This window comes from Pteropus alecto, unplaced genomic scaffold (genome assembly GCF_000325575.1).
Source record: "Pteropus alecto unplaced genomic scaffold, ASM32557v1 scaffold86, whole genome shotgun sequence".
Taxonomy (NCBI): domain Eukaryota; kingdom Metazoa; phylum Chordata; class Mammalia; order Chiroptera; family Pteropodidae; genus Pteropus; species Pteropus alecto.
Window position 1 is genome coordinate 9,616,103 of NW_006442109.1, and position 12,662 is coordinate 9,628,764.

The 12,662-nt window shown below is 46.6% G+C and overlaps 1 protein-coding gene and 1 pseudogene across 1 annotated transcript in view; one reads left to right on the forward strand and one right to left on the reverse strand.

Annotated features, from left to right (window-relative positions):
* Positions 1-12,662, forward strand: part of MEGF11 (multiple EGF like domains 11) — a 325,200-nt gene that overhangs the window by 225,876 nt on the left and 86,662 nt on the right. The window lies entirely within an intron of this gene.
* Positions 4,867-4,989, reverse strand: LOC112469825 (annotated as a pseudogene).

Consider the following 12,662-nt stretch of genomic DNA (forward strand, 5'->3'; position numbering starts at 1 on the left):
GTTTGAAGTATTCTCTAACCAACTTAATTACCACGAGCCTCCTTCTGAAGATCGTTCCAGCTAGTTGAATATTAATCTGCAATTCAAAGAGTCCCCAGGCACAGATTGCAAGATCTCATACACGCAAGTAATTAAGACCATAAGTAGACAGACTGCAAAGAACCAGGAGTTTTCTCCCAGAATGCAAGTGAAAAGCTCTTATGAACTTCGATGTACATTGCTGTCCTTCCCACCAGCCTCCCAGCTCACCTGGTAGGCCAGGATGGGATAGAATTTCAGGTTTTGCTATTTCATGGGTTCTAGAACAGGGGACGATGTGATAGAAAGAGCACAGGACTAGGAGTTCAAAGACCTATCTTATAGCTCCTGTAACTCTTTTACTGTGGCAAGTCACTGTCCCTCCCTGGGCAAAAGCATCCTCATCTATAAAAAAAGGGATTCAGACCAGACTCTAAGCTCTGTGGGGCAAGGATTGTGTGTACATGCACATGTGTGTGTTTCTGTTTGTGACTTTATTTTCCTAAGGTTGTCCAAAGTATGAGCTTGGCTGTTAGTTGGGACTAAACTTTGAAAAAGTTTCACGCTGCTAATGACATGTGTTAACTCCGCTATCAGCATGAAGAGGTAGCCAGGGCTGGCAGAAGTGTCTGGCGACTCACCTGTGTTGACATAAGCCTTCCTAAATTAGCTCACTCAGTGCTGGCAATGTGAACCTCTCCACCCCAGGCAGGTCAATGATATGCAGCCACTGAATCAGAACCTGAATTAGCCTTACTGAAGAACATTGAGCCAAGAGAAGAATAGTAGATACAAGCATACCTCATTTCATTGCTTTCGCTCTGTTGTGCTTCACAGATGCTGCATGTTTTACAAATTGAAGGCAAGACCCTCCACCAGCAAAAAGATAATGACTTGCTTTATTGCAATACTTGCTTTATTCTGATACTCACTTCATCTTGGTGGCCTGGGATCGAACCCTCAACATCTCTGAGGTATGCCTGAAGTAGTAGATAGAAAAAAATGTGATGAGGTACACCTCAGGGATGAGAAGAGTGACAGGCTTGTATTTGCTCACCAGCCTGAATGAATAGGCTCTACTTCCTCTGTTTCTCAGGGAAATCATGAAGGTCCCTCTCCCATTGCGTGTCTGCATGCATGGCTCCCCTTTCTTAGAGACTGGACAGGCTTCCAGTAGGCTCTCTCCCATCCCTGGAGCCCACCTCTCCATGCTTACTGCTCTGGCCTTTAGAAAGAGCTTTTATGTACAAGTTATTTAATGTCATTCAGATATCTTATTCTTAGGATATAGGCTGGAGCAAAAAGCAGAATGACAACAGCAATTAATTTTCCTGTCAAGGATGCCAGCAGCAGGGAGAGAGCCAGGCCAGAGCCAGGGAGCTCAGCAGAACTCTAAGATATTGAATTCAGAGCTCAGAGTCTCTGAGCTCTCCAGGGCTCACTATGTACAAGTCATTCCCACTTTGAGGCTCAGCCACATGTGAAGGAGAGAGGGAAGGGAAGTCTGTTTACCTTCTGGACTTTGATGCTTGGCGCTTTCAATCAGTGATGAAATGGAAATGAAAATTTTTGGCTTGACCCATCATCTCCCTCAGAGCTCTAGGCCAGTATAGCTTTCTCTCTGTGGGCTTCAAGAACCCAGGGAGAAGTCTAGTGCTTGGGTGTGTAGACAGTTTGGCTAGCAGGGACCAAGTCCCATCATTAATTTTAGAGAGTGAAAGCTGACGTCGTGCAGTTGAATGGTGGTGGAGCAGAGACTAGAAAACCCCAGTCTCATGACTTTTTAGCTCTGCACTTCTCCTCTGTCCCATACCGTCTCCTTTTTTTACCTCATAATGATAAGAAAATGGGTATGTAGGTGTGTGACTCCTCTCTTCATCCTTATTCCACTTATGAGGTCAAACCTTCTTGTCTCCATTCTACAGATAAATACTGAGGCTCAGAAATGTTAAATAAGCACTCTACAGCGCTATAGATTAGCAAGCTCTTTGTCATCCCAAGACTTTATTTTACTCTTATAACCATCCTGGTAGAGAGATTTTGGTATACTCATTTTCTACCAGAGAAAACCGAGAATCGAAGAAATGAAGTGATGTTCCCAAGGTCACAGAGCTAGTTGGTGAGTAAGTTGGATTTGAACCCAGCTGCTCTCCACGACGTGAACAGGTTAGTGGCAGAGCCAGGACTAGAATGTGGGCCCTGATGCTCAGCCCTCCAAACCTTTATCTTGTCCCAGGAGGACCCCATTTCCCTACCTAGTGAGACTGCCTCTCAGCTCAGTGGGTATGAATGACACTACACCATTCTTTCTGCTTAGAGATATTTCACCACCCACCTCCACTTTGAAATTCTGTGGTGTCTGCAAATGTCACCAGGCATCATCTGAAAAGGTTTTCATTTACCCTTAGGGAAGCCAATTGGACAAATTTTTCTCAAAACTTTCCTAAGAGTTTTCTCAGCTTACTCAGCCCCCTGCACTCACTGCCTTCTTTGCTTCCCACCCTGAGACAGAGTTCTACTTCATACTGACTAGAGAAAGAATTATATTGCCAATTAATGATTATATTGCACCTAAGTGTTTTGCAAGGATGTTTTCAAGCAATTATCTCCACTTGACAGGTGAAGAATCAGAAGCTCACTGTGGTGAAGGGGTTTGCTCTGAGTCCTATAGCCTGTCAATGGCTGAGCTAGAACTCAATCTCAAACTTTCTGGTTCCAGTTCTGTGCTTTTTAGCATAGAGTTGGGAAAGAAGCAAATACTGGCAGAAGGTGTGGGTGGGAGAAGTTTTAGAAGAGCGAATACCAGAAACCTCTATAAGAAGGGCTTCTTCATGTCACTTTGATCACCAGAATGTCCTGGAAGTTGAAGCATTAATTTGTGTCTCACAGTGACAAGAACGTAAGAAATTATTGGTCTGATGTTCTGCTTTCCCTGGTTCAGAAGTTAAACGGTGTGGGATTCAGTACCAGGGACAGCGCCCCTGGCTCCGTAGCCCTGGCATTACAAGACCTGAAAATTAGCAGAGTCCTCTGAGGTCGCAGAGTCCAAACTTCACCCTCGGTACAAACCACTTCCACAATATTTAGAGCCCATCTGACCTCTGCTTGAATACCTCCTGCGGTTGGGGATCTTTCTACTCCCAAATTCAGTCCTTTCCATTTATTTATAGTTTGCACTTGGAGATGATGCCTCCTATTGCAAATGGAAGAAGTCAGGGAAATGGTTACCACTGAGAGGAGGATCACCAATTTCTTTTTTAAAATATTAAATATTTGTGACATATAGAAAATAAAATAATATGAAAAATACCCACCACCCAGACTGAAAAATTCTTAACATTTACTGTATCTGCTTCATACACTTTTTAAAGAAAGAAAATGTTATAAAAATATTTGAAGCCCTCTTTGTGCCTCTCCCTAATCTCATTCCCTCCCCGCTTTCCTTCCTTCTCTCCCCAGGGGTCATCTATGTCATTGTTAAGACTTTGCAATTCAGAAAGTTTTGTCAGAGCCAAAAGGGTTCCTGGAGACCTCCTTTTCCTATCCCTTCATTTAGCAAATGAGGAAACTAAGGCCCGGAGGGAATACTTAACTTAAGATCTCAGTGGTGGTCCTAAGCTCTTCTGTGGCCATTATCTTCTCTTTAATTTCCTCCCAGTCTTTGATGAGGGTGAGACATGGATTAGTATATCCATTTTACAGGTCTTTGGGTTGTTCAACTGCCTTTTATAGTTCTCCACGTCAACTCAGAGATATCAAGTCCCCCTCTGTTGCATGTGTAAACATCAGAAAAAAATCTTATCTGGAAGAATTCCTTGGCCTGCCTCATTTCTCATATGAGAAATTTGAGTCATGGTAAAGATAACTAAATGAAGTAAATTAATATGCCTTATGGGGGTCTAGAAGGAAATTAGGTGGAGCAGGACTCTGGGTGATGGAGTAGGGGAAATACCTTTGGCAAAGTGTGAGGCACACAAAGGCAGGGTCTGCTGAGGACCCAGGCATGAAGGGACTGGGCAATGGGAACAGTGGGTCTGCATGTGGAGGGCTTCAAATGCCAGGCCCCCATGCATCTGGACTTGAGCCTTGAGTCACTGTGGATCAATGGAATGGCTCTCCATAGGGCAGTGACCTCATCAGACTGGTGACTTAGAAAGATCACTCTGGAAGTTAGGCAGAGATGGGGTGGGGGAAGAGGCTAGAAGTGGGGCACTGCTTCAGACACTTGTTACAACAAATTACAGCCATCCATGGATACTTTCTTCTAGTGCTATTGTTTTTTTTCTTTCTCTTCTTCTTTTTTTTTTTTTTTTGGCAGATAACAGACAACTCTCAATTCCTGATAGCTTATGCTGGGCCACCTTTTCCTCCCTACCCTCCATTCAGTCACTCCCAGGGATAGAAAATTTGTTTTCATGAGACCTGAGAAGAACATAGGAAATAAGAGAAACCACCATAACCCACTCTCACATGGCAGGGAAAAGGCAGGCAAAGGAGAGTGTTTGCACTATTCATTTCTGGCTTGCATCTGTGGTTCACCTCAGGTACTCTTGTAGAAGCAGCCCTGGGCCTATGGAGGCCTGTTCTAGTTTATCATGTGACCTTGAACAAATCACTTTCCCTTTCTGGGCTTCTGATTCTTCACCAGCAAAGGGGAAGAATTGGACTTTCTAATTGCTAAGGTGTCTGCAGTTCTAATACTTTATAATAATTACATCATCCTCTTCACTCCCTGTGAGTCACCTCTGGGATTCTTTTTTTTTTTTTTTTTAGGCAAGGCAACCCTTGGTTGACCTTACAGATTGCAAGGACTTTGTCATCTTACGATCCCTTATTTTTTATTTTTTACACCTACAGCACCTGGTCTTCCTAGGTGGTCTCCCATCTAAGTACTAACCAGGCCCGACCCTGCTTAGCTTCCGAGATCAGACGGGATTGGGCTTGTTCAAGGTGGCATTCTTAACTATGAATCCTGCATATAGTCTGCTCAGCTCTGGTTCTTTATAATCATAACTGCTACAATTCATTGTCCATCTGTCACATGCTTGACACTGTGCTAAGCACTGTATAATCACATTTAATGGCTACCACTAACATCCCACGTAGGTACTATTATTTTTATTTTATAGATGGGGGAAATTAAAAGTTTTAGTAACTTGTCACCCTACAGAACCAGGACTTGAACCCAGGCCTTTTGGCCTCTGCAGCCATACTCTGACTTCCTACTCCTTAATGCCCAGTCTCAAGCTCAGGCCAAGACTCCATAGTAGTGCCTTCCGAGTTCTCCTTGGTCCACATCAAACCATGAGGGAAGAACTTGTCTGGGGCTTTCCTGGGGCTTTGTGAGCAACCAGACCCCATGCCTACTTATACCTGAAGATCTCTGTTGAGGAGCCTTCCTCCTGTTTACCCATTTTAATAAGATTGTTCTCTCTCCTAAGCCTGAGTGATGACAGGTAGCAAGCTAGAACTAACTACAGTGTTAACTTCCCCTTGAAATCCTCCGTGAGCTTCCCAGCTGGAGACAGTTTGAGCCATGAGCTCATTAAGCAACAGAAGCCTGTCTCCCCACCGCCTGGATGCCAGCAAGAAAACCCTTAAATAGACCTGCTTTTTGCATTGAGTTGAAAAGAGCTGTGCTCACCCAATCCCAAACAACTTGCTTTCAGCCCCCTTTCCACTACCCCCTCGAAGGATTCAATTAGCTGCCAATTAGGCATCCAGATTTCTCCGGGCCCCTGCCAGTCTCTGACCAGGAGAGGACCACAGAGCTCTCAGCCCAGGTTCAAAGGCATTTTGATTATATGCCTGAATTTATCTTGTTCCCTTCATTTGAGCCTTTTTCCTTTGAAAGTGAAATGCTTTAAAAGGAAAAGAAAACCCCACACATCGGAGAGGCCCACTGGGACCCCCTATGTCTCAAACATGTAGTTCAGAGGGCCTCTCGACCACCCTTCCACACACCTCTTAGTGACCACTCTCCAACACATCTCGTAGCACATCCAGGCCAGGCAGCCTTGCTGAGTCCTCCCAACCCAAGCCCCTTGAGTCCCAGCGATTGAAGGAAGGAAGGAGGGAGGGAGGGAAGAAGGAAGGAAGGGAGGGGGAGAGAGAAAGAAAGTGAGTGAGAGAGAGCGAGAGAGAAAGAGAGAGAGAGAGAGAGAGAGAGAGAGAGAGCGAGCGTGTGCGCACATTTCACTATGTTACAGTGATGTAGGGAAGAGGCATGAGAACTAAACATTAAAAGGGGAAAAAAAAGAAAGAAGAAAGGAAGAAAGAAAAGACAGAGGAAAAGGGGGTGAGAGTGGGGAGAGAGGCGGCAAAGATTGAAATGGAGACAGGTAGAGAAAGATGGAGAGAAAGATGGAGTCAGAGGAAGCAGCTGCTAAGTTTCCTGTCCTTCCAGAGTAGGCTGAGCTGCTGTGTGTGGACCACCTTGGTCATACTTCAGGTTCCAGGGAATCTGATCCTTGGTAGTGATGGCATCCTCTACTGGGCTCAGGGGTGCTGGGGAATGATGTCTGATGGAATCCCCATCATTCCATCCTAGGGAATTGTCCTCTCTTTGTTTCTAAGCACCTCTTATTCCTTTCTCCTCCCTTATATCAACCAAACAGAGCTGCTATGTACAGATGTACAGATTGTGCACTGAATAGAGCAGACAGAGAGAAACTTTTATGGGGGCGTATAGGTGGGTGTGGGGACTCCAGCGGTCCCAGAGGGGCCTCTCCTACACATAGTCACCTGTACACGCTGCCTAGAAGCTGTTCCAAATCCTGACTCTTCCTCAACATGCCCTGAGGTCCCTTCTCTTGTGAGGTCTCGAGGCCAAATTTCTGTCCCCTCGCCAATTGTAACCCTGACAAGGTTAGCGAACCTAGAAACTTTCTAACTAGTCTCTTCTAGCAGCAGGCCCCTGCATCCCTGTGATGACATTTCTGCCTTCAGGCTTTGCTTGTGCTGTTCTCTCTCACTTTCCCCACTCCTCACCCTTACGCCTGAGTCCACTCTTCCTTTAGGACTAGCAAGTCCCATCTTCTCCTTAAAGCTTTCCCAGCCCCAGGAGCCACCCCTCTTCTGTGTACCTCAAGTTCACAATGCCTTCTCCTCTCCCTGAGCATTAATTCCTTGACTTTTAGTGTGATTTTTCTTTTGTCTTTTTCATATGTCATTGTGCCCCCTCCATCCCCATCCCCCAGGACCTGAAGCCAGGAACCATGTCTTCTTTTTATCCCCAGCCCCTCTGTCCATTTCTTATATAGAGTTTGTTGATGAATTATTTATTGAATCAACAAACATTGATACTGAGCACCAAATACATACCTGACAGCATGTTAGGCATTGTGTATACAGTGAGGAACAAAACAGACTTAGGCCTTATAGCAGATGCATTCCCCAGACCACTCAGTGCTCACCTCAATACACCAAAGGCTGCCTCCGAGAAACACCTCTGACTCTGCCATAGGCACAGTACACAGAGCAAACAGGAAGTGCCAGAGAATGAATGCCAATCCCAGCAGCCCTCGACCAGAGGCAGAACCAAGAGATGAATGAATATATGCCCTGGTCCCCTTGCCCTGGATTGAGAAAACTCAAGACAGTGTTCTTTCTTGGCTCCCAGAGGTCTAGGTGGATTAAGTTCCAGTTGCCTTTTATCCCCCTTCCCTTACCTATGGAACCACCTCAGAGTCTGCTTCTGGGGAATTTTACACCAAGTCCCTCCCTGAAGAAGTTTATAGCCAGATGATGATAATAATGACCTATTATTAATCCAGCTACTAATTCAGCTACCTAATAAGTTTACCCTTGTACATAGCATGCATGATGCCTTGATTTTGGGCTTTATTTATTCATTGATTTATCTCCACATTTTCTTGAATGGTTTATTGAATAGTACTGAGCACTTCCTACTTGAGAGTCATTGAATAAGATACACTTGCACTGTATCCTGAAGACAACTCTCTAAGGCAGCGGTCCCCAACCTTTTTGGCACCAGGGATTGGTGCTCCTTTGAGAATCTAATGCCTGATGATCTGAGGTGGAGCTGAGGCGATGATGCTAGTGCTGGGGAGCAGCTGCAAATACTGATGAAGCTTCACTCCCTTACCTGCCACTCACCTCCTGCTGTGTGGCCCAGTTCCTAACAGGCCACAGACTGGTACCAGTCCACAGCCCGGGGGTTGGGAACCCCGGCTCTAAGGCACAGAAAGCCCCGTTTTATAGGTGAGATGAGGAAGCTAAGCCTCAGTGGGGGAAGTAGCATGCCCAAGGTCACACAGGTGGCAAGGGGCAGAGATGGATTTAAAGCAGATCTGTGTTATTTCAGAACTCTGGGGCCTGACTGATAAGCCTCCACTCAATACAAAGCAGAAAAAAAAAAAAAGCAGTAGGCACAATGAATTTAGAACAAGATAGGGAGCAGGAAGGTTCCTGAAAGCTTCTTTGAGGAGGGATTTAATCTGAGCCTTAATGGATAAGGGAGATTTCAGGAGATGGAGAAGCCCCTCCCCTGTGTAGGATCTGTGGGGCTTTAAGGGGTGACTCCCACGTAGAGGACAAGAGTAGCTCTGGAGGAGGCCGAGCACCCACAGCAGAATGAGGAGTGTGAGGCCTTTGGCACTTCTGCTGAGTGAAGCTCATTAGGTTCCCTGCAAAGTCCCAGGCTCCTAAGAGCACAAGGGATGTTCCAGAGCATAAAATGTGTGTGTCCTGCTTAATGAAGCTGCCTGCTGCTGCCCACTGCAGACCACACCTGTGGTCATCGGAAATCTTAAGGATCATTAACCATCCCATTTGCTCATGTGTTAGTCTTGTTCCTCGCTGGGTAACTGGGTGGTCAGCTTCCACTGGGGCCCTGGCCTTCCCCACACCCCAAGTATCCTCCTCATGGTTCTCAGCTGCACAGGGGGACCCACCAAGGCCTTCTCACCTCTCCAACATCTGGCAAATGCAGCACCCACATTTAGGGATGGGCGATAAAGGCTTCAGGAGTCACTGCTTGGCACCCAGGCACATACATAACAGTAAGGGGAACTATATTTATCAAGGCCTCCACGTCTCCTATAGGGGGCACATTATTTATGAGATCTCAGTTTGTGTACAACTATCAGCACATTTTCTGAATCACCTGGATGCTGACGTGTACTGAGTTGCCCAGTCTGCTTCCCATTCATGCCTGTTCCCCAGCTGTCTCCTGCCTGGCACGGGGGGCGGGGAGGGCATCTCACTGGCACCAGGTAGTGCTATGAGCAAACCTGAGCAGTGGAAGGGCTCTCATGCTCATGGCTCTCCTTCTCGCTTTTCTAAGCTGGACATCCTGGCCTACCCCAGATATTGGTGGGCTGCAGAGAGGGACAATGTATCCTCATCCAGGGTTGCAAGTCATACCCCCAGGGAAGTCCTGCTTTATTACTATCATCGAGTCATAATAGAACCCTTCTAGAGCTTTCCATTGCTCTTACAATAAAATCTCGGTTCCCTGCCATGGCCACATGTGATCTGGCCCTGTCTACCTCATCTAGAGCATTTTACCTTTCTCTTTGCTCTTATAATGTCCCAACTGTCTGCCCTCTTCAGTGTCTTGACTCTGCCAGCCTTTTCCTACCTCAAGATGTTTCCACACACTCTTGCTTCTACTTGGAAGGCTCTTACTTCCTGCTCTTCCCACAGCTGCTGCCTCCTCATCCTTCAGCTCTCGGCCTAAATGTCACCATCTTACAGAGGCCTTCCTGAGCCCCCAGTTGAAAGGAAGCCCTTCTCATTGTTTTCTGTCATGCTCTTGTACCTTTATACCTTTACTGCAACTTATATATTTACTTGTTAATTTATTCACTTGTTCAGCAATCATTTATTGAGCATCTACTATATGCTGGACTCTGTTCTAGGCAATGAAGGTACAACAGCGAATGAAACAAAGCCCCTGCCCTCATGGGGCTGACATTTTAGTGGGAGTTCCAGACAATAAAGAAAAAGATGAAAATAAATACACAATACAGCGATTACACGACATTGGATAGAGAGAATAAGTTCTAGAAAGAAAAATTAAAGCCAGGGGCTAGGGGAGAGAACTTAGAAAAGGTGGCCCAAGAAGGCTCTGAGGAGGTGCCATTTGAGCAGAGGCCAGAATAAATAAGACAATATTTGCTTATTGTCTCTCTACACTGCTGGACTCTTAGGCCCGGGAAGACATCATGGGTGCTTATTCTCCATTTGATCCCCAGTACCTGGCACATAATGGGCATTTGATAAAGTCTATGGAGTGAATGAACAAACAGACAGCTAAACAGCTAACCAGACCTCCTACCGCTGCAGCCCAAGTGTCTTTTCTTGGCTTCATCCTTAGCAGATCCCAGGAGCAGTAGGTCCCTGTCCTTTGACAATAACTCTCAATAGACAGGAAGGCCATTTGTCACTTGCCCTCAGGCTTCCTCTCTCCAGAGAAATCAGAGGTCCTCTCTCAGCAGTGATGGATAGAGTGTCCTCTGACTAGCAGGGCCAGTTAGGAGCTGCTCTCAATGTCCCTTTCTGTGCAGGGATAAATGGACCATGACACAGATGACACAAATAGCAAAACAGAGTTGAGCAAGGGACCCCAAATACCAAAGAGATATGGCTTCCGACTGGTAGGTGGGTCCTGTGTAAAGTGACCCCACTGGGGAAGCAGTGCCATGGAGAACGGTGGGTGGGATCAGAGCCCGAAAAACTAGTCTTGAGTCCCCTACTAACTAGCCCAGCTGTATAAAGTGAAGCAAACCTGCATTTGTTGTCTTTGTTGTGAAAATTCTATTTATGCATATAATTCAATGGGTGTCTGTAAGCAGAAATTCAGAGCACACACATGTGTTCCAATATTCAACGCTTTGCTTCCTCTGGATGTGCTGCTCTCCACATCCCTGAGTCTGCCTCTAACAGTTGCTCCAGATGACTCAGAGAGCTCAGCGAGTCTGAGATGAAAGAAATCTTAAGGATCAATTAGTGCTATCCTCTTCATTTTACAGTGGGGAAACTGAGGTCCAAAGAGGAGATGTTACTCGCCTAAGGCCACACAGGTCAGCAGAGGGGCCTGGACTCCAGAAGGAGCTGCTGAGGCAGAGGGTTCCAGGTTCATCCTGCCCCTGGCCCACAGCTTTCTTCTAGCTGACTCCAAGCACAACTCTTCAGGTTGCCCTGGCCCAAGTTACCTCCACTTGCTTTACCTCTTCCTGGTGCCAGTGAATGGTTAAATGAGCTGCAGGAGCAGCTTCAACACAACCCCCATCTCCCTCTCTCCTCCTTTGCACCTGATGAGAAGGGCCCCAGTTCTGTCATGAACAGGGCAACAGTGAGCCGGGTCTTAGTTCAAAAATGCTCTGTGAGCCCCCTCTACATGGCCTTCACTTTTACTGCTTCTCTTTCTGCTTCCTGAGTGTTCTCTGTGGGGGGTTGGCCACAGTGCCATGCAGGAAGTTCCTTAAGGACAGAGACCCTGAGCACCACTTTGACTGCTTCACCATGAGCATCCATCGCAGTGCTGGGCCCTGAAGTGACTGCTTAGGGAGTAATGGATGAAGAAGAAGAAATTAACTTGAAATTGCAGCAAGAAATTCCTGTTTGACCTATGGAAGAACTTTCTGACTGTGAGAGGAATTAAATACTTTTAAAGGCAGACGGGGGTCTTAGAAATTGAGTTTTAACCCCCATACACATACTTTTAGCTGCTTAATCTTTTGTCCTTATGTGAAAACCCAGCAGAAAATTCAGCAGCTCTGGAGCTGTGGAAGTCGGGGAGAGGGGTGGGTCAAGAGCCTCTGTCATGGCCCCAATCCGTACCCAAGGCAGAGGACCTCTTTGATCTCCATGAGTCACCTTGACACTCATTCATTTGAGCTAATCCTATCTGTTTGCCTAGGGGGATGTTGAGGCCTGGAAGGGTAGTACCTTGCACAAGGCCCATGATAGCCAGCGAGAGGCTCTTTTCACCAGACCAGACTTCACTGTTTGAAGAAAGTTAGAGGGAAGTGGAATGATGAGGAACTGGTAGACAAGGTCATGTAATGAGTTCACTCCTCACAGGAAACAGACTTGGACCCCATGACCTTCCTGTGTCCTTTATCGATTGGACTATGAGTTCATTTCCCTCAGAGCCCACACTAGGGGGGGTCTCACTCTCACACTGGGGAGCTTTACCAAATTCACTTTGATTCCTGACTTCCCCTACTCCCCATCCCCAGCCTGGGGTTTGCTCAAGAGCTTTGAAAGCAAAGTGAGGCGCGGGCCAAGCTGGGGAGAGTGCAGGGCCAATGAGGCGGCCCCCTGGCGGGTCTGTGGTGCCTTTGCTGGCTGCCTTTGAAAGGCTCTTCCAAAGAGGTAATTCCTTTGTGCACAGACATGATTTATGAGGCTTTCTAAGCAAATTGTGGAGATAAATGGTCTTTAGGGCTGGGAAGCTTCAAAAGCAGTGATGCAGGCAGATCAGAGGGAGCTGGGCCCTCCTTAAAAGCCTGTTGTGGAGAGAGGGTTGAGCAGAGCTGAGGACAAACTAGCTCTGACCAGCCTCTGGGTCCATTTGGGGCAGCCCCCAGGACACCCCTCACCATGGGCCTCACTGACCCCATAGCTGAAGTATATGAGACAAAAGTGCTGGGGTCATTTATCCCAGAGATGAG